The 21,354-nt window shown below is 45.8% G+C and overlaps 1 protein-coding gene across 4 annotated transcripts in view; it reads left to right on the top strand.

The window, feature by feature from the left end:
- The first annotated feature begins 232 nt into the window (after positions 1-232).
- CTNNA2 (catenin alpha 2) overlaps positions 233-21,354 on the top strand; it is a 1,425,647-nt gene continuing 1,404,525 nt past the window's right edge. For 2 of the 4 annotated variants that reach the window (XM_083180541.1, XM_083180424.1), the window contains exon 1: positions 233-475. The gene's annotated coding sequence lies outside the window, so the exon portion shown is untranslated. The remainder of the gene's footprint in view (positions 476-21,354) is intronic. The other 2 variants (XM_083180611.1, XM_083180478.1) reach the window with 1 other exon arrangement.

Below are 21,354 nucleotides of genomic sequence, written 5' to 3'. Positions count from 1 at the left end.
TAATAATCCTGTGTGCCAGCCAAACCCTGATTTTAGTATTTCTATGGCACCCCCCCTGCAATGTCGGCCGATGCAGTCGGCAGCAATCTGTGCCACCAAGTTTGCAGCCCCCCCCCCCCCCCCCCTTACTCTCACTGATACCGTGTCTGTGTTTGAATAAAGCTCATTATAAAAAAAAAGGTATGGGAGGGGAGTGGTGGCGCTGAGCTCAGCTGATGCTACTAGAGAGCAGGCTCTCTCTCTCACACACACAACAGACTGGAGCTAGGCAGCAGCTGGAGCTGTCATTGGCAGAGAGAGCAGCATCCCTGCATGCTACAGAAACCACAGCAAGACAATAACCCTCACAGCGAGACAATAAACCTCCTTGCCCAGGGCACCGTCAGCACCAGCACTACCTGCAGTGGGCACCACAGGGCACTCTCTGGGATTGTGCTTGCACCCTGTACAAAGATCCGTGGGAATCAGCCAGGAGGTGAGTTACATCCATCCCTTCTCCTGTGCATCCTCTCCTGCACTGGGAATCAGGAACCGATGCTGATGCCTGTGTCTGTGACCCTCTCGGATGAGCATCACCATTTTGCATGGTGCTGAATGGGTTGATTCTTGGTCCTTCTTTTTTTTTTTTTCTGTCTGGTTCATTTGCCAAGCATCAGCCGGTCTCCATGAGCACCGGCTATCAACAATGGTCCATTGCAGTCAGCCGTGATAGAGGGATGCTGGCTTGGTGGGGAGGGGGGGGGGATGTGGATTCTGCTAATGATCACCGAAGAGGGGTTTTCTCTCATCCCTCGTGTTTCTTTGTGGATGGGGATGATATAATAGCCGACATCTGCACGTCTATATCCCCCTTTCTCCCATCCATGTCTCTCGCTCCCCCCCTGCTCAGCCCGCTGCATGCCGGCCAGCTGTCACTGGGGGTCTTTGCATTTTGCACTGAGCATCCTTTTCATTCAACATTGGGCCTGTCTTCTTTTTTTTTTTTTTTTTATTCTGGAAAGATTCAAACCACCCGCTTAATATTGCATTTGGGTGGCACCTATAGGTGTCTGCTGGACTCTAGAGGAGACAGGGTGGAGAGAGACAAAAGGCGGAGAGCAGAGGACCCCCAAAAACACCTATGAACTTACTTTCAAACCCCATCCCTGTACCGTGGACCTCTAGCTGGTCCTGCGTGGTCCTCGCTATTCCCGGGTTACTGTGTGAAACGACGGCTGGGATTTAAAACTCAATCTCTCCGCACTGATTCTGATTCATGGGTGATTAGTCGTGTAATTCCCATCCGTGCCTTATTTCCACACTTGATGCCTAATCCTCGTCTTCATATTCACAGCCGCCCCCCTCTGTTGCATCCGTCATTGTATTATGCTTCTTCAGCACTTCCATGACTTTTCTCTGGGCGCCTTGAAGGAGGGTTACAGTCGGAGCATTTGTTAAGCCTCTCGGACCGGCAACCGGTTTAGTGGACAGTTAGGGACGACTTTTTAACCCTTTGAGCGCTGGCGTTGCTGCGATAGATTCTCAAAATATCCGCTGAAACCGCAGCGTCCCCTCTATTTTTTGGGGTGTAATATTGAACTGAACTCCGGTGAATTGACTCGGCTGCATTTGTATTTATTGATACTGAAAGAAGTCGCTGGGAGCGATGCTGGCATGTTAAGTGGATATTTTGAGGATCTTTCGCAGCAAAATTGGCACTCAAAGGGTTAAATATATCAATTTATTATTATTATTATTATTATTATTATTATTATTATTTAAATATATTATCCCATAGCCATTTGCAAGATTTACACTTATTTTTCTATAAATTAATTTGAACTGAAATAATATAATTATAACCCATAGCAATGTAATTTTAACCCAGTGATCTCTCTGCACTGTGGTCATGAAAGGGTTACATGTGACCAGGACTAGGGAAGTTGGCAGGGGCACAGTGCAGACTTCATGCACAGAGATGACAAGGCTTAGAAGTTCCCCCAGGTTGGGGTCTTCTTATTAGGATACACTCCATTGCCATTCTGTGAATCACTGACTCCTGTACATGTCAGGCTCAGTGCCTTTGGTAGGTCGCTCTTCCGAAAGAGATTGGGGTTTGATGGCTGCACCTGCTTATATTCCGTGTATGAGGAGGTAATAATGCATTGGATTAATATGTGGATTTATCGCCAGGCGCAAAGTTTAACGGCTCATTGGAGCCTAGGAGTTGCCCGGCTCATCGCTCTGTGGATACATAAATGGCAAAATATGTACCTATGTCTGTAATAATAAGTACGGTATAGACCACAAAACTGATCATTACGCCACAAAATTTTAATTTCGAAAAACTAATTATTTAATAAATATGCCAAAATGTCACCACAAATGTATTTTTTTTTTTTTGTGCTGTGAAAGATCTTATTTTCACTTTGAGCTGTGAGTTTTAGCCTAGTAACTCTAAAACCTCACCCCCAGTCCCTATCTGCTCCCACCTCCAATCACAGCTCCCTCTCTCCATATCCATCAAGATTGAAACAATGTCCCTGTAAAAAAATGCTTTCAATTTCTGTTATGACATCTTTTAGCACACAAAGGAGTAATTTGGTCCACTGATTGGCCTCTAGTGGTCACTGGCGGTACTTCATCTCAGGCAGTTTCTGGTATTTGGGTATGTATTTAATGGCATACATGCTCCACTTTACAGCAACATAAGGTTTATACAAACAAACAACAGTAGTTGTCCGAGCGGCGCTCCTTGCCCACGGTGCCTCAGTGCCTCCGGGCACTGGCAGTCCAGGTCCCTGGCACTATAACACTTGTCCCTGCTCACTGGCTCCCATCGAACATCAGCGCCATGTGCACCAAACTCAACAAGGTTTAAATCCCTTTCCCTTCTCCTGCAATCAGCCCAGTTCCCACCTGTGGCTGTGCAGGTCTGAAAGCCTGGACTGGAGCCGTATGTTTGGGAGCTCACCCATCTATCCCCCAAACACACATCAGAGAGCCATTCCTGGCTTTGCAGTGAACCAGGTTCTGTTACCTGACTGCAGCACTCTCTCTGATGCTGGACAGCTACTTAACCCTTTACAGGGCAGCTGTGACCGTAGAAATCTATCAGTCTCTGGTGAAACTGAAGCCCTGTACACATGCATCGATTTTTCCCGATTTTCGATTCGATTTTGCTTATAGAAGCAAAATCGAATCGAATCCTAAACGAAATCGAATGGTTTTTGTGTCACTTCCGATCTACAATCGATTCGATGCGCGCTCCCGTTTTCACAAAATCAAACAGAAAAATCGGTACTTATGTAGTATCTGGGCTGCCGATTTCTAAATCGGGTCGGATCGGGCACATCGCATCGCATCGCATGCGACCATCGATGCGATGCGATGCGATGCGATGACCCGATTTTTCCATAGGAATCAATGTTAAAATGGACTGAGTCCATTTTAACATGGAATTCAATGGGAAAAAGGGGTCCTTTTCATACCCCTACTATCCAAGTGGGCATGGAGTTGGATATAAACCTGTGGCGAGCATAGCGAGCCACCGAGCCCGAAGCGTGGCGAGCGTAGCGAGCCCCGCGAGGGGACACAGAATACCGGCCCCTCGCGGGGCTCGCTTCGCTCGCCACGCTTCGGGCTCGGTGGCTCGCTACGCTCGCCACAGGTTTATATCCAACTCCATGCCCACTTGGATAGTAGGGGTATGAAAAGGACCCCTTTTTCCCATTGAATTCCATGTTAAAATGGACTCAGTCCATTTTAACATTGATTCCTATGGAAAAATCGGGTCATCGCATCCGATGGTCGCATGCGATGCGATGCGATATCGCATCGCATCGCATCTGATTGTATGCCTTAACTTAAGGCATACAATCAAAAAATCGGCAGCCCAGATACTACATAAGTACCGAAAAATCTACTGTGCAGCCAAGGAAATATCGAATTCGATCTAGTAAATTGAATGTGTACAATGTACCATGAATGGATATCGAATTCGATATCTAATGCAAAAGTACAGATCTAATGCCAGATCTAATAGAAAATCAAATCTAACATCGAATCAAAAGCAAATCGATGTGTGTGTGTACAGGGCTCGACCCTGATTCACTACAATATATATATGTATATATATATGTGTGTGTGTGTGTGTGTGTGTGTGTGTATGTGTATATATATATCTATATATCATATATATAGATATATATAGATATATCTATATATATACACACACACATCGCAAAGTGACTACCGTGCTTAAATGTATTTTCTCAATAATGACTTGTATTAGTGTGGAACTAAAATGTCACTTTACAGCGAATGTTTCACCGATTCTGAATAATGGTTCTAATTGTGTCCTTTTAAATATATTGTACCAATATTTGTTATACTGCTGAAATTGCTATGCATTAGTGTTTGCAATAATACAATGCTATTTACTTTTACAAAATGTATTTATACATGTATTGGTCTTACAGTATGTACAGTTTGATTCTTTTTTTGTGATGCTGGTTCTGATTTGAGAATTTGCTGGTGTCTGTTTGGATTTCCTTGAGTACATGATATACAGTATTACAGGCTGACTCGTTTTGCTCCCTTTAATCCGACTGTATAATGTCAGCTTGCAAAGCTGATTGTGATGAAGAAAATCACATTTTAACCTTTTAACTTTAGATAAATCTGTCAGTGAACTCTTTCTTAGATGGCTTCAATGGTAAATGTACAACTGAATTAATTTGTATGTCAAATGATTGATTTATCTTTATATACTGTACTGTAATATACTGTATATTGACACATGAAGGCTGCAATACGGTACTGTACATACAGTACTTTACCGACAATCAGGAAAAGTCTTGTCATTTAGGATTAACTGCATACAGTCTTGGTGCATATATACTGTATATACTTGGTGAATATAGTATATACAAATAATAGTTATTGAACTAAATTATTATAACATGTAATAAAATCACCCTCTGTTAAAAAAGTGTATTAATCCTATGATTCAGTCTCTGAAAGCCGACAATGACGGACTGTTAAGTTTTCATTTTAAGAAATTCTGCTGATTCTGTCATCATACTTTCATTAGTTTAGGCCACGCGGGATGAGGCTCAATATTGCTTTTCAGTCTCATCCTCCGTTCACCCGTGAGATCATTTTGAAACCAGTGCTTCCTTTTCTGTTGCTATATTGTGGAAAACACTTGGATATTGTCAGCTATCTCCATAGCGCTGTGAAATGGCAGTTTTAGTGTGTGTTACAATATTGTTGCAACAGAGTTCCAAGAAATCCGTAGGTCTGGCTGATCTGTGGGCTGGTGGTTTTGGCATGTGTTACAACATTGTTGCAACAGAGTTCCAAGAAATCAGTAGGTCTGGCTGCTCTATGGGCTGGCGGTTTTAGTGTGTGCTACAACATTGTTGCAACAGAGTTCCAAATTATCAGTAGGTCTAGCTGATCTGTGGGCTGGCGGTTTTGGCATGTGTTACAACATTGTTGCAACAGAGTTCCAATAAATCAGTAGGTCTGGCTGCTCTGTGGGCTGGCGGTTTTAGTGTGTGTTACAACATTGTTGCAACAGAGTTCCAAGAAATCAGTAGGTCTGGCTGCTCTGTGGGCTGGTGGTTTTAGTGTGTGTTACAACAGTGTTGCAACAGAGTTCCAAGAAATCAGAAGGTCTGGCTGCTCTGTGGGTTGGCGGTTTTGGCATGTGTTACAACATTGTTGCAACAGATTTCCAAGAAATCAGTAGGTCTGGCTGCTCTGTGGGCTGGTGGTTTTGGCGTGTGTTACAACATTGTTGCAACAGAGTTCCAAGAAATCAGTAGGTCTGGCTGCTCTGTGGGCTGGTTGTATATGTATTAATAGAGTGTTTTTATACATTTCAGCTGAAATCTGCATGGGACACAGTTTAATGGAAGAAACCATTGCATTTACAAAGGCCGCAGGACAAATCATTGCACAGGCTATAGTGACTAAGGTTCGATAGTAAATGTGCCCATACTGCCAGGTTACTGTGGGAACATTATCTGCAGATACCGTCCCATTTAATAGAATGTAAATGAAATGATCTAAACTGGAGTATTCCTAGTTTTGAATCAACCAATCAGCTTCTACTGTACCTGCCATGTTACAGGCTGTGTTTGAATAATGACAGTTAAGGGCTGGTCAGTTGGTATTTTTATCTCATCTTGCTCTAGGAGTATCTGGTTACAGGGAGCTGGCAGCCTATATGTATTATGACTGTATTTGTCAGATCGCATGCAGCCATTGTCCACATACAGTACTGTATACATTGTGTATTTATTGTATGAAAAATAAGTGCTATATAAACAGAGAATATTTTCAGATCAGCAGTGGAACTTCATATTTCTTCATCTATCACTAAAATGCTTTCTGTATTGTATATTCAGCAAAACTCTTTGTAATGCACATTTATCAGTAGAAAGTTCTCTGTATTGTCACCATAATGCCTTTTGTAAGGTCTAGAATATTCTTTTTTACAATTTCCTCTGTGTTGTGTAGAAACCAGCAGAATATTCTCTGAATTATACATTGGTCACTGTTTTGTATACCGATCGATAAATTGTTCTCTGCATTGTGATGTTCTCTGCATTGTATATTGGTTACTAAAAGGCTCTCTGTACTGCGTGGATGCCAGAAAAATATGTATAGCGCACATTTGTCACTAGAATATTCTGTTTTTATTAGATATACTGTAGTGCTCTCTGTATTGTGCTGCCTCCTGTGGAATGTGAACGTAACTAATGGTGCTCATTAATTAATGAATTAATACATTATAATACATACAATACTGCTTATTTTTTGTTTCAGAATGTATAGTAAATGAATGTGCGTAATACCAACAGGCAGTCAAAAACTTATAAGCTATATTTTATTTCCTCTCTGTATTGTCAGCAATATACACTACGTACAGTATATTGGTCACTGAACTATTCTCTGTTTTTTGGATCTGTCAAATGAATGCTTAATGCATTGTGTCAAGATCAGGGAGAAATGGAAATATTCTCTTTATTGCATATTTATCACCAAAATGTTCTTAGTATTAGTATTTCGGTCAGTGGGATACTCTCTGTATTGTATCTTGGTCAGTAGAATGCTCCCAGTGTTGCAGTTTGATCATTAGAATAGTCTCTGTATTGCAGTTTGGTCAGTAGAATGCTCTCTGTCTTGCGTTGAGGTCTGCACAAAACATTTGTACTGTACATTTGTCTCTAGAATGTTGATATTGGTTACTTGGATGCTCACTGTATTGTAGATTTGACAGTGGGACGCTCTCTGGTGCCTCTGCATCTACAATGACTCATTCTGTGTCCTGCTGTATAATGCAAAGTTCTTTCCTGTTGTTTTATATACTAATGAACTACTGTCTAATACACTGTGCATAAAATACATCTGTTAGTCTTGCATATGGGGATGAGTGGTATATAGCAATAACGTTTTGTCGCTATTATTAATTCTAAAATATATTTTCATCATTCCCATCTCTGTGGCTTTCCTCTGCAGACCCCATAAACCCGCATTATTATGTAAACACCAGTGCTACGCTGTCTGTAGGCAGCCTTCTGTTTAATAGTCATTGCACCATTAGAATAAGCAATCTCCTATTGTATAGTAATGGAGGAACAGGAAGACTGTGACAACACACTGTAAATTTTACAGGGGATAATGCCTCCTGTACTGTGGATTATGGGGATAATAAGTCGCCCAGAAGTGCCTTTATGGATCTCTGGAGCGACTTCCAACACTTCCGTTATAATATAAACAGTTATAACACATAGTAGGTTCAGCATACCTAAACTAGTTCAAGAATATATATTGTGACAAGGAATCACATACACTGGAAAACAGCATACCAGGTAATCAGCAGAGGCGAGCATGGTTACAGCATTGCAGCATACAGGTGTCACAGCATAGTACAAACTCCTCAGTATGTTCCAGTGGTCCCTACTGTAGGCCACACCCCCGGTCTATCACCTGGGCAGCTGTTCCACCATCAGGGACAATGACCTCCTGCCCTGGAAACACTTATATCAGGAGAGCACAGGTGCTGCTAATAAGCCCAACCCTGATCACATCAGTTTTCATGCTGCTGTTCTAACACCTGCACTGGATCTTCCACATTACTTTCATGTGTATGGGGCAGTACGGATGGTGTAATGGTTATATTACTGCCTCACAGCACTGAGGTCATGGGTTCTATTCCCACCATGTGTTATATATAGGGGGCAGTATGGCTGGTGTAATGGTTAGCATTACTGCCTCACAGCGCTGAGGTCATGGGTTCTATCCCCACCATGTGTTATATATACGGGGCAGTACGGACGGTGTAATGGTTAGCATTACTGCCTCACAGCACTGAGGTCATGGGTTCTATTCCCACCATGTGTTATATATAGGGGGCAGTATGGCTGGTGTAATGGTTAGCATTACTGCCTCACAGCGCTGAGGTCATGGGTTCTATCCCCACCATGTGTTATATATACGGGGCAGTACGGATGGTGTAATGGTTAGCATTACTGCCTCACAGCGCTGAGGTCATGGGTTCTATCCCCACCATGTGTTATATATACGGGGCATCACGGACGGTGTAATGGTTACATTACTGCCTCACAGCACTGAGGGCACTGAGGTCATGGGCTCTATCCCACCATGTGTTATATATACGGGGCAGTACGGACGGTGTAATGGTTAGCATTACTGCCTCACAGCACTGAGGTCATGGGTTCTATCCCCACCATGTGTTATATATAGGGGGCAGTATGGCTGGTGTAATGGTTAGCATTACTGCCTCACAGCGCTGAGGTCATGGGTTCTATCCCCACCATGTGTTATATATAGGGGGCAGTATGGCTGGTGTAATGGTTAGCATTACTGCCTCACAGCGCTGAGGTCATGGGTTCTATCCCCACCATGTATTATATATACGGGGCAGTACGGATGGTGTAATGGTTAGCATTACTGCCTCACAGCGCTGAGGTCATGGGTTTGATTCCCACCATGGCTCTGACTGTGCGGAGTTTGTATATTATCCCCGTACTTGCGTGGGTTTCCTCCGGGTACTCCGGTTTCCTCCCACAATCCAAAAATATACTGGTAGGTCAATTGGCTTTCAACAAAAATTAACCCTAGAATGTCTGTGTGCGTGTACATGTGGTAGGGAATATAGATTGTAAGCTCCACTGTGGCAGGGACTGATGTGAATGTTCAACTATACTATATGTACAGCGCTGCAGAATATGTATGCGCTATATAAGAAACTGTTATTAATAATAATATTAATAATACAGTATATTGCTGGATGAGGATATACTCAACAATAAGAAGCATTTGATCTTCAAAAAGTATCATTACTAAGTCTCAGGGACTGGTCCGCAAACCCCCCCCCCCACCCGTCCCACACACACTTCACCGGCATGACACTAACCTCCCCCAGCACACCTACTTTGGGATGCCGGCTATTAGTATTCTTATATCGGCATCCTGTTGTTTTGGGGTTAAGTTGACGGGGTCATTCGGTCGACACAAGCATTAGGTTATGTGGCAGATCGACAGTCAAAATGGGGTTTTTCACTATTCCTTTTAGCCGACATGTGCCGGCAGGTGGTATTTCATGCCCTACCATCCACTGGGGAGAGGCGCAAAAATAAAATAGTGTGCCGAGCATAGCGAGGCACCGTGCCCAAAACATGGCGAGCACAGCACACTTTTTTTAGTGTCCATGTTGACTGTGTCGACATTCAAGTAAAAAAAGGTGAAAAACCCCATGTCGACCTTTTGACTGTCGATCTTCCCATAATGCTTGTTGACCTAGTTATCTATCCAAAAATCCATACCCGTTATGTTGTACAATGCGATAGGTAATTAGTGCAATAGACGGGTAGTGACATAATATGCTACAGTAATAAGTGTTGTAAAGAAGGAGAATTACATAGTAACATAGCGCTCTCCCATCTGTTCTCTGCTGTGTGCACAGTGCTGTGCTTGGGCAGTGCCGTAACTAGACATTTCGGTGCCTGTGCCAGAAAGGGAATATGCGCCCACACCATACTTAAACAAAGGTCAATGCAGCCTGTGCTCTATCACACTGCTGCGCTCCCTCACCCTGAGACCTGCATTCTGTTGCACTGATGCACTCCCTCACCCTGTGTCCTGCGCTCTATCACACTGATGTGCTCCATTACCTTGCACTCTATCACACTGACGCACTCCCTCACCCTGAGGCCTGCATTTGATCACACTGAGGAGCTCCATGACCCAGCAGCTTGTGCTCTATCACACTGACACAACCCCTCACTGTGCGGCCTGTGCTCTATCACACTGACATGCTCCCTCACTGTGCAGCCTGCGTTCTATCACACTGACGCGCTCCCTCACCCTGAGGCCTGCATTCTATAACACTGAGGAGATTCCTAACCCCGCAGCTTGTGCTCTATCACACTGACTCAATCCCTCACCCCGTGGCCTGCTCTCTATCATGCTGACACCCTCCCTCACCTTCTCTCCCCACAGCCTGATCCTGACCGTCCTCGCTAGTGCCTAACCCTGTTAACCTGCCACCTAACCCTGCTCCCCCCCCCCACAGCCTAACCCTAACCTATCTCCTTACAGCCTAACTCTAACCTTACCCTAAGGTCTCTTCACAAGCACCACTCCTCTTACCTTACAAAATATAGCAGCAGAGGGCAGTCTTACAGGCTGGGCGGTCCTGAAACTGAAATCAGCCTCATTGGTCCATCTTGCTATCCAGCAGCAGCCTGAGGGCTGAGCCCATTAGCCCCACCCCCGCAGTACCCAAAGCTCTGCCCCATCAGGTCCATATAGCTCCGCCTTCCCTGCAGCAGGAGATGCAGAGCGGGGGGCACGCTTCTCCTGGCCAGTACATTCCCAGTCTGCAAACAAGGGGGGTGATTCGGGTTAGCTCACAAAGCAACTTTAGTTTGCTAATGGACATAACCATGTGTACTGCAGGTGGGGCAGATGTAACATGTTCAGAGAGATAGATTTGAGTGGGGTGTACATAAAACTGATACAGTATCAGTTTGAAGTACACACCCCACCCAAATCTAACTCTCTACACATGTTACATCTGCCCCACCTGCAGTACACATGGTTATGTCCATTAGCAAACTAAGGGCTATTTCACACACTCCGGCTCCTGCCGGGTGGCGAAAACCCGTACGGCCAGGAAGCTGTGCAGCATACAGCAGTTTAGAATGGAGGGGATGGCCACAGCCCAGCAGCCATCCCTTTCAGTGGTGGGATCCGGCAATAGTGTCCATTAACAACTACAGTATGCGGCACAACTTTCGGCCGTACAGGTTTTCGCCGCCCGGCAGGAGCCGGAGTGTGTGAAATAGCCCTAAAGGTGCTTTGCGAGCCAACCTGAATCACCCCCTACTTCTGTTTGTGTGCCAGCAGTGCACTATTTCCGATGGGGGGAAATAGCAGCGGGCACCAATTCAATGCTGTCTTGCACGACAGCATTGAAGAGGCAGATCGACAGAACGTCCCCAAATTTAACGGCTGTGGATTGTCGTGATAACGGCCGGATCTCGACAATCCACAGCTGTTTACACTGCCACGCCCCCTTTTTGCCGATCGACGGGACAAACTGACAGTTGTGAACCGGGATTGAATACCCCCTATGCATGATAGCAGAGAGAGTCCCAACAATATTATCTATCCGGAATCCAAGCCTAACAACCCTGACCGCAGCCTAACCCTGACCGCAGCCTAACCCTGACTGCAGCCTAACCCTGACTGCAGCCTATCCCAGATCGCAGCCTATCCCAGATCGCAGCCTGTCCCTGACTGCTGCCTATCCCTGACCGCAGCCTATCCCTGACCGCAGCCTATCCCTGACCGCAGCCTATCCCTGACCGCAGCCTATCCCTGACCGCAGCCTATCCCAGATCGCAGCCTAACCCTGACCGCAGCCTATCCCAGATCGCAGCCTATCCCTGACCGCAGCCTAACCCTGACCGCAGCCTATCCCTGACCGCAGCCTATCCCTGACCGCAGCCTATCCCTGACCGCAGCCTATCCCTGAGCGCAGCCTATCCCAGATCGGAGCCTATCCCTGAGCGCAGCCTATCCCTGACCGCAGCCTATCCCAGATCGGAGCCTATCCCTGAGCGCAGCTTATCCCTGACCGCAGCCTACCCCTGACCGCAGCCTATCCCTGACTGCAGTCTATCCCTAACAACAGCCTTACCATGCCTGCAGTCTATCCCTAACTGCAGCCTTACACTGCCTTCATCCTAACCCTGACTGCAGCCTTTCCCTGACCGCAGCCTACACTGCCTGCAGCCTATCCCTATTTGCAGCCTTACCCTGCCTGCAGCCTATCCCTGCCTTCATACTAACCCTGACCGCAGCCTATCCCTAACCACAGCCTTACCCTGCCTGCAGCCTATCCCTGACCGCAGCCTATACCAGACCGCAGCCTACCCCTGAGCGCAGCCTATCCCTAACCACAGCCTTGCCCTGCCTGTAGCCTATCCCTAACTGCAGCCTTACCATGACTTCAGCCTATCCCTGATTGCAGCCTATCCCTGACTGCAGCCTATCTCTGACTGCAGCCTATCCCCTGACTGCAGCTTTTCCCTAACCGCAGCCTTACCTTTCCTTCAGCCTAACCCTGACTGCAGCCTTACCCTGTCTTCAGCATAACCCTGCCTACAGTCTATCCCTAACTGCAGCCTTACCCTGCCTACAGCCTATCCCTAACTGCAGCCTAACCCTGCCTACAGCCTATCCCTAACTGCAGCCTTACCCTGCCTACAGCCTATCCCTAACCTCACCTTACCCTGTCTTCAGCCTAACCCTGATTGCAGCTGAACCCTAACCACAGCCTAACCTTACTGCAGCCCATCTCTAACCTCAGTCTAACCCTATGACCCAGAGCTCCAGGCTGCAGCCTGATATGCCTTTTGGTTGATCAGGCACCGCCCATATTTCTCACCAATTCTACATAGCCCACAGTACATCCAGCTCTGCAGTCCCATCCAACTCTACATAATCCACAGTCCCATCCACGTCTATAATCCCATCTAAAGGTGCCCATATACGCTACAATTATATAAGTGTGAAGAGATGCGCGCTCCCGTCACACATCTCATCGGGTTGGGATCATTTGGTCTACAGCATTATGGTCGACAGTCATTAGGTCAACACCATTAGGTCTACATGGGAAAAGGTCAACATGGTTCTAGGTCGAAAGGTCATTAGTTCGACAGGTCGTTAGTTCGACATTGCTTAGGTCGACAGTCAAAAGGTCGACATGGAGCTTTTCACTGTTTTTTTAGCTACTTTTTCTACTAGATCTCATCTCATTGCATTGCAAAACCTATGCAATGTGATGCGATATTGTATGCAATAATTGTACCATGTACCTTTAGATGGGAATTATAGACTTGGATGGGACTGTAGATTATGTAGGCACTCTACACAACCCACAGTGCCATCGAACACCCTGACTGAACTTTACATACTTGAGGGGTGTGGTATGACACACCGACAGTCGGGATTCCGACAGTCATTTCTCCGACGTCGGAATCCCGACTGCACAGCAGGGGGAGCGCAATAAAGCCCCTTGCGGGCACGGTGGCAAGCTGTGCTCGCCACCTATTTTATTCTCCCTCTATGGGGGTCGTGGCCCCCACGAGGGAGCAGTCGGGATTCCGACGTCGGAGTAATGACTGTCGGAATCCCGACTGTCGGGGAGCCGTCCGGCACCTTACTTGAGAACTCTCTATTATAACCCTATTGTGAATTCTCAGTCCCCTATATACCATTGCTACGCGTCACCTGTACATGCTACTTGTAGGTTCCTGAATGTGCACCAAGCCAAAGCACTACAGCTACAGTAAACGCCATAAGTAAGTGTTCATTATATTCTACATAAGTCCGTACTGCACAAACTGATGATATGCGAATGGAATCCATTTATTGATTATCTAGCGCAGTTAATGTGTTGTGGCAACACTGATGAGTGAATAATATTCTAGTGTCAGTACGGTAGAGTATTGTTCCTGATATATTGCTGATGTGAAGGGAACAGATATAAATATTGTACATAAAGCTGCTCAATTAATTATAAAACAGAACTGATGTACTTACTAAAAGCATTAGCATCACTCAACGAGCTGTGACAGGCATGTATCGCGTGTGGCCATACCCTGTGTCATGCACAAAGATCACAGGAGTTACTGCTCTGTGTTTGTAATAGTATAACAGGAATATTTATCAATATTATCTTTACCAAAATAATGTGAAAAATCACAAAATTCTCCTCCACGCCCTTAAATTTTTTTTTTTTCTTTAGTAATCAGATCACATTTGACATATTTGCATAGGTGTGCGCACATTGAGTGTTGGGGGTGTACAGGCACCCCCTAATGCTGTGCCCAACCCTTATGAACATCTCTGACGCTAGCAATGCCAGCAATACCTTTAACCAAAGACTTTTGCTTTTTAGAACTGTATTCCATTTAAAGAAGCGCCCATCAATCAATTATGTGTGTTTGCATTGTTAATTGTACTAGACCATTGCCATATCACTACATACCTGTGTCATCCATATCACTACATACCTGTGTCATCCATATCACTACATACCTGCGTCATCCATATCACTACATACCTGCATCATCCATATCACTACATACCTGCGTCATCCATATCACTACATACCTGCGTCATCCATATATGTTTATGACTGTATTTGCATGAACTGTTACACAGAGTAATAATATTAAAACTGAAATAGGCAGGAGATTATGGTGTGGCTGAGAGACATTTTATATTGTAGCGAGGGCCAATAGTTGACGGAAGACACGCCTGATTGGCGGTGTTAGACATGCCCAATAGGTGGAGCTACACACACCCCTTTGACAGTGCACCCCCTAATAAAATGTGCTGCACACGCCTATGCATATTTGTAATGGGAAATGTAATCTGACCTAATTTACTAAAATTCAGTAAAAAAAAAAATAATTAAATAGAGCCTTGTGATAATAACACCATCCTCAGGTGCCATTATTAGGGCTTCCCTCCTATTCCCCTACTCCAGCTATACTCTGCCAGCCAGAGCAGAGCACAGATCTGGCTTTTTTTTTTTTCAATCCTGGAAATAGGGATTTAAAAATGCTTAATCCTGGGATTCCTGGAATTGGCCTCCCTAATAAAAAAAAAATAAAAAAAAATTTACTCATAGGGCAGGGTGGCCGGGAACGGCAGTGCTTTCAGGAGCAAAATACAATCCTGGTATTCAAATCCCGGCAATTATAGGGCCGAATAACCGATGATCCAAGACCTGGGATTGGCTATCCTAATTGTGTATGTCTAAATAAAGCACAGGCTGATCCCTGATGAATAAAAATGAATACAACGAAAAGAATATGGTAACATTTAGATGCACGGATCTAGTCTGGGGGATGTAGTCAGGGATTGGTGTAATTACCCTAAAAAGTGCAGGGAGAGGATTCCAAGTGATAGTGCTCTGTCCCTGCATGCGATATTCAGGGGCGGATTGGGATGAAAAACCAGCCATGGAAATTTCTGGGAGCAGTGCTAATGGAGGCGGGGTCTGTTGAGGGGTGGGATACTCCCTCCTCACATGGCCTGCTTCTGAATGGGACAGAGTTGCAGCTTTCCTTGCTTCTTGTGCTGCAGTTGTGTATATGACTTTATGCTAATGCAGCTACTAAGCCCTTCCCTGGTATACATGCGTACGTCTGAATATGCAAGGATTGAGATGCACACTGTCACACACATTGCACCCCCTTAAAAATATCAAGTAAAACAGAACCATTTGCCCCTACAGGAAAAAAAATATATATATTTTCCACAATAGGTATAGGTATAGGTATAAATAAATCACACTGTCATCTGATAGGGGAAAGATAGTGCAGCTGGCAATATGGTGTGACATTCACTGGCAATTACTGGGGCCGTGGGGAGGGACGGGACTAAATGGAAAGTTATGTCTTTAGGCTACGCCTCCTAATGTGGCCCTGCCTCCTCTGTGTTGGGGTGGGGCCTACTGATGAGCCAGTTCGGCCCTGCCTCCCTGAAGTGTTATGAAAACTTTCACAGTTGTTACCAGGTACAACTTAGGGTACTTATGTATTATCTGGGCTCCCATGTTAAATGCACCCCATTTTTTCATACCCCTACTATCCAACTACGCATGGAGTTGATTTTATATAGTGTGGCGAGCGCAGCGAGCCACCGTGCCCGAAGCGTGGCGAGCGCAGCGAGCCCCGCGAGGGGACGCGGTCTCACAAGAAAAACGGGAGCCCAGATATTACATAAGTACCCAACTTAGTCCCAGGCAGGACATTGGGGGTGCCTGTGTTTTAAACTGCTTCATACAGTATATACAGGCAGATGTCATAGCAAGTAGTAATATTGGCATTGTGAGGGCCCCCTATCAGTGTCCGATGTTCTGCTGCTGTGAGGGAGTCATGTCGGCCAGACAGGCTCCCATAAGTAAAATAGCATATGTGCACTCTCAGTTACATACTCACTACACACATTTCTCACTTATGTCGTACATGGGATTCAAACCCAGGATATCATGCATTGCAGTCATACACCTTACACGTATAGCTATTTGCTTAGAACGGTTTGTGCTTAAAATATCCAAACCTATTACTTAAATCTTACAGTGGCTGCTGGCATGTTACATAACGCACGGCTTCAATCGCTGAATTTTGTACTTAGTTGGTGCTTGTTTGTCAGGTTGTAGGTGATGGAGAAATGGCAGCATTGACACTGTCTTTTGATGCATCATTGGCTTCACTTAGTCCATGATAAATTATACTTCCCTTCACAGTTTAATGTTATTTGATTGGATGAGTGGTGCTACTCGGATGCGGTTGGTGGGACAGACATTCCTTTTCACACTTACGTGTCGGCTGAATGGCAGCTGCATCTGGATGTCTGGCTGTTTCCTCTCCATAATGACGGCTTGATACAACTGAGCATGCAGTTTCTCAGTACACACTGTCTAATGCTGTTCCATTGTGGAAGCCTGCGGTAATTCAGCAGAATCTGAACAGAACACATATTGCTCGGCATTACGCGATACTGACAGGTGTTTCGCTTTCTGGTTGAGGAACATATATTTCTTTGCGTCTTTCTTTACTATCACTGGCACAAGCATTGCTTCTTTTCTTCTACTGTTTACTTTTTGATTGGCTGAGCACTTTTCCCTTTTTTTTTTCCCACACTCAATTTACAGAGCAACTTATCAACATTATTTTTTACACACGCGTTTCGCATTATTTTAGTATCTCCTGAATATATTGAAGCGCTTTTGGAGTAGTTTTCACACCAATCCTTTTCATTTGTATATGTTAAGTTGGCAGATCACATTTCTCATTCTTGCAAAGGGAAATGCGATCTCCCCAAACTGACAAAGGGAAATTGTGTAAAAACACTGTGGGTACTGTGGGGGGTGGGGTACTGTCTATAAAATCTCTATCAAGAGATGGCATTAAGACAACAAGATGATCACTGAAAAAAAAACGTTTAAAAAAACAAAAATGCTTCTCGTACACATCGCCTCGCATTCTAGCGAGGAGATGCGGGTGGGGGCAGGCGTTTGGCGGGGGCGCTTACCTGTTTGCTGAATCGGACCCACTATCTCATCATGGTCACCATCCAACTCCTGTGAGCAGTGACAGGACACGGACACGTAAATGCAATCTCAGATTCTACTTGCCGGTTCTCCCAGAAGACCCTCCTGGTTCCTCTCCCCCCTGCCCTAGTGAAGTGAGTCCAATGGAGGCATGAAGATGCAATTTGCATATTTTTATCTCTGTCCCATGATACACTAAATGGCAGCATTTTTGTTAATTGCTAACGAGGATTAGCCGAGGCATAATTTCATGGGTGTGACTCATATCCTGGTCTTACTGCACGCAGTGTGTGACGTGTCACGTTAGTCGCACAGCCAGACCAAAACATCTCTGTTGTACCCCGGAGCGGGGAAGCTTCCAGAACTTTCCAAACATTTCCTAGCCGTCTTATAATAACATGCAGATTCATTGCCAGGGCTCTGTAGCAGGCAGTGTATTAATGGAAGTAGTCAGCTAAATATAAAGAGATATTAGCTATAAAAACATATGTGTTCTTCAGGGGTGACCATCGATGGTTAACAATAATCGATGGTTAACAGGTGATGGTTGATGGTTTTGCCATTGAAGAAAAAGATCCAATGATTTCCCTAAACAGTGCACAAACCCCGCAATGTTTGCTTTTGGCCACTGTGATTGGCCCACTGTCAGGTGATCAGGGATGACCATCAGTGGGTATAACCGTCAATGTGCCCCCTGTTGATGGTTTCATACCATCTTGGTTAACCACCAATGGTACCATCGATGGTGACCATCTCTAATTTGCAGTCTGTCAGAGTAACACTAACATGTTCCCTCTTAGAGCAGCCACTTGGTGCGAAACAGCGAAACAAAGGCTACATGGGATGTGGTTTTCATCCCAACGCTCATGAAGCCAGCGGGCAGAAGACCGTGCCAGGATCCCAACAGCGCTTACAATACCGATGCCAGAATCTCGATACCTGACATCCCATACCAAAAGGAGGGTTAGACAGCATAGGGGGTGTGGGGATTAGGGTACAGGGGTGAACACGCAGTGAGAATTGGCCTGGCAATTTTTACTTAGATAGTCATAATCGCCTAGTAAGTTAGCCGGAATGGCTTGTCTACTTTTCCATGTGTCTACTTTTTCATGTCAACATTTTGTCTCTGTCGACATTTTAACCCCATTGACCTTTCGCATTTTGACCTTTTGACCCTGTCATTTTCTGGAGTCACAGTGTATGAGGATACATCAGTAAGCCTTGGTCACTTAACCTGCTCGCAAATACACGCATCCTAGCAAGCAGGTGTTGACTTTTTGCCACTATCGACCATGTCCATTTCGATCTTTTGGTGTCGACCCTTTATTCCGGAACCAACCCAAAGATTGGCCACACCCCCTCCCTAGCACGGGGACGCGTCTGATATCTTAGCGGCCCTGAATGGCAGCAAAGTATTTTACAAGTACCCAAAGCTGTGATGGACATTTTTTTATTTAAGCTGGAGGTTTCTTTTTATTGCGAGGTACTGTTGGGAACATGACGTTCATGTTTGTGTTGTATATTTCCGCACGTGCACCGGATCCGCAGAGCGCACGTGCGGCGGTGTAATTGGTTCATCTCTTCCTCTCTGTAATATCATTCATTATGTTCTGGACTCCATTCAGTGAGCTGCGCTGATAATCAAAAGCTATCATTTATCCCAAGTCATTCCGAAGCCTCCAACGCTCAGAAAAACTTTAAAATGGTCACTTTTCCTGGCATCCATTTATAATTTTTTCATAAATTGTCGTCAAGGGGGCCGTAGCGCTGGAATTGGTAGGACAGAGAATGCCACATATTCAGATGATTGCAGAATTATTACTCCCACTGGCACGGACGAGCCTTTAATGAGCCATGCCTGGTAAGTGAGACTGCGTGCCTGCCGGGCAGGACAGCCCCAACTATACCAGCCCCGGCTGTGAGATTATACCGGCTGTTCCGGGCCAGTCTATAAAAGCCAGCGCACATGTAATTTGGCTACAGCTAAACCATCGCAGATATATACAGTTTGTACGTGTGTTCTGAACCTCCAATAGAGTATTTTACTCTGAGTTGTTGTAAAACTACAAGTCCCAGAATTCCTGCCACAGGTTTGTTATAAGGAAATGCTAAAGCTGTGACAATGCATGCTGGGATGTGTAGTTTCACAACAGCTGGAGAGCCATTGGTTGGCCAGACCTGCACTAGCATGCGCATGTCACCTACATACCTCCCAACATTGTCCAGGTCCGAAGAGGGACCCCTTGCGTTGATTTTTGGGGGTGTGGACTAGCAATACAGGGCGTGGCCTTTTTCCATGAGGCCAAGACCATTTTCGCCGCTGCGGGGGAGGGGGGGGGGCATGGCTAGCAGCTCTCTGAGCTGCTGGCTACGTCCCCAGCCCCTCAGGCTGCAGCTATTCTGCAGCCTGTGGGGCTGGGGAGATAGTGACAGGGGAAACTCTCAACTGGAGGGATTGTGAAAAGAGATTGTGAACGTGGCACCTAGAAGCGTGGGTGTGTACTGCTACATCTGAGAGGAATCTTGTAATTACTTATATCCAAATGTAGATGAGCCCCAAAGCAGTTAGTAAGAGCTACTATACTTGGTAAAGTGCTGGGAAATGGTCCTGATGCCGGCCCACTCCTTACCTCCTGGAGCTGGCTGACCTCTCCCGGCAGCCTCAAAGTCAGCAACCGTGCCTGAGCTGTTTCCAGGGCCTGCAGCTCCCCCTGCGTCCACTGCCATAGTCCCCTCCTCCTAGCCCCCACAAGTGGCAGCCAATTTATGGCCATTTAGGGGGCAAGGTTTAATGCCCTGAAGTGTCCCCCCCATCAGAGACATGTCTGATTGTTTTATGGAGGTAATGCTCTGCTCCCCTCTCTCTCTTTCTTCCCCCTCTCTCTGTCTCTCTACCCATCCACCCTCACTCCATCTCTCCCTCCTCATTTTCTCCCTCCTCTTCTCTCTCTCTCTTTTTCCTTCTCTATTCTCTCCCCCTCCACACACACACACACACACACACACACACACACACACACACACATATCCTCACTCTCCATCTTGCTCTCCTGGTGGTGTAACTACGCTGTGGGTGCAGGGGGTCTCAGCACTTCCAGGGCCCTGCTCCCCCTGCACCCACATGGTTACACTTGTTATCGAGACTCCGGAATTTTCCCATTGACAATGTTCAGATGAAGCTCTCTTCATCTTTGCAGGGGCTGGCAATTCTATCTACGGGATACTGCCAGGGGCGCGTGTGCGCGAGACACTCATGCGCCCCGTGGCAACCCCCCAACCCCCTCCTGAGCTGGGCAGCGTCTCCCTGAAGCGCAGAAGGGCAGGGAGATGCTGCCCAGCCGCTGTGATACTTGGACGCGTCCCAGTCCGCATCGCCGGCACTCGCCAGTGAAGGGGATCTGGAGGGCGCTGGCAATGGATGGAGCCTTCTCCATCTGTATAGAGCAATGTTGTTGCGTCACTGTCACTAAGAGCCAAGCTTCAAAAAGTGATAAAATGGAGAGTGATAAACAGCCAGCCAATCAGCTCTCAACTGTCATGTCACAGACTGTGTTTGAAAAAGGAAGGAGCTGATTGGCTGGTTGTTTATCACTCTCCATTTTATCACTTTTGAAGCTTGATGCATCATAGGTGTAGAAAGGGGGCCCCCAAAGTGCTAGTTAAGCTTGGTGATAGAGAAAGCACCAGCCGATCTGCTC

Source organism: Crinia signifera, chromosome 1, assembly GCF_055691185.1.
Source record: "Crinia signifera chromosome 1, ASM5569118v1, whole genome shotgun sequence".
Classification (NCBI taxonomy): Eukaryota; Metazoa; Chordata; class Amphibia; order Anura; family Myobatrachidae; genus Crinia; species Crinia signifera.
Note: the sequence above shows the minus strand (reverse complement) of the source record. Positions and strands in the feature narration are given on the sequence as shown.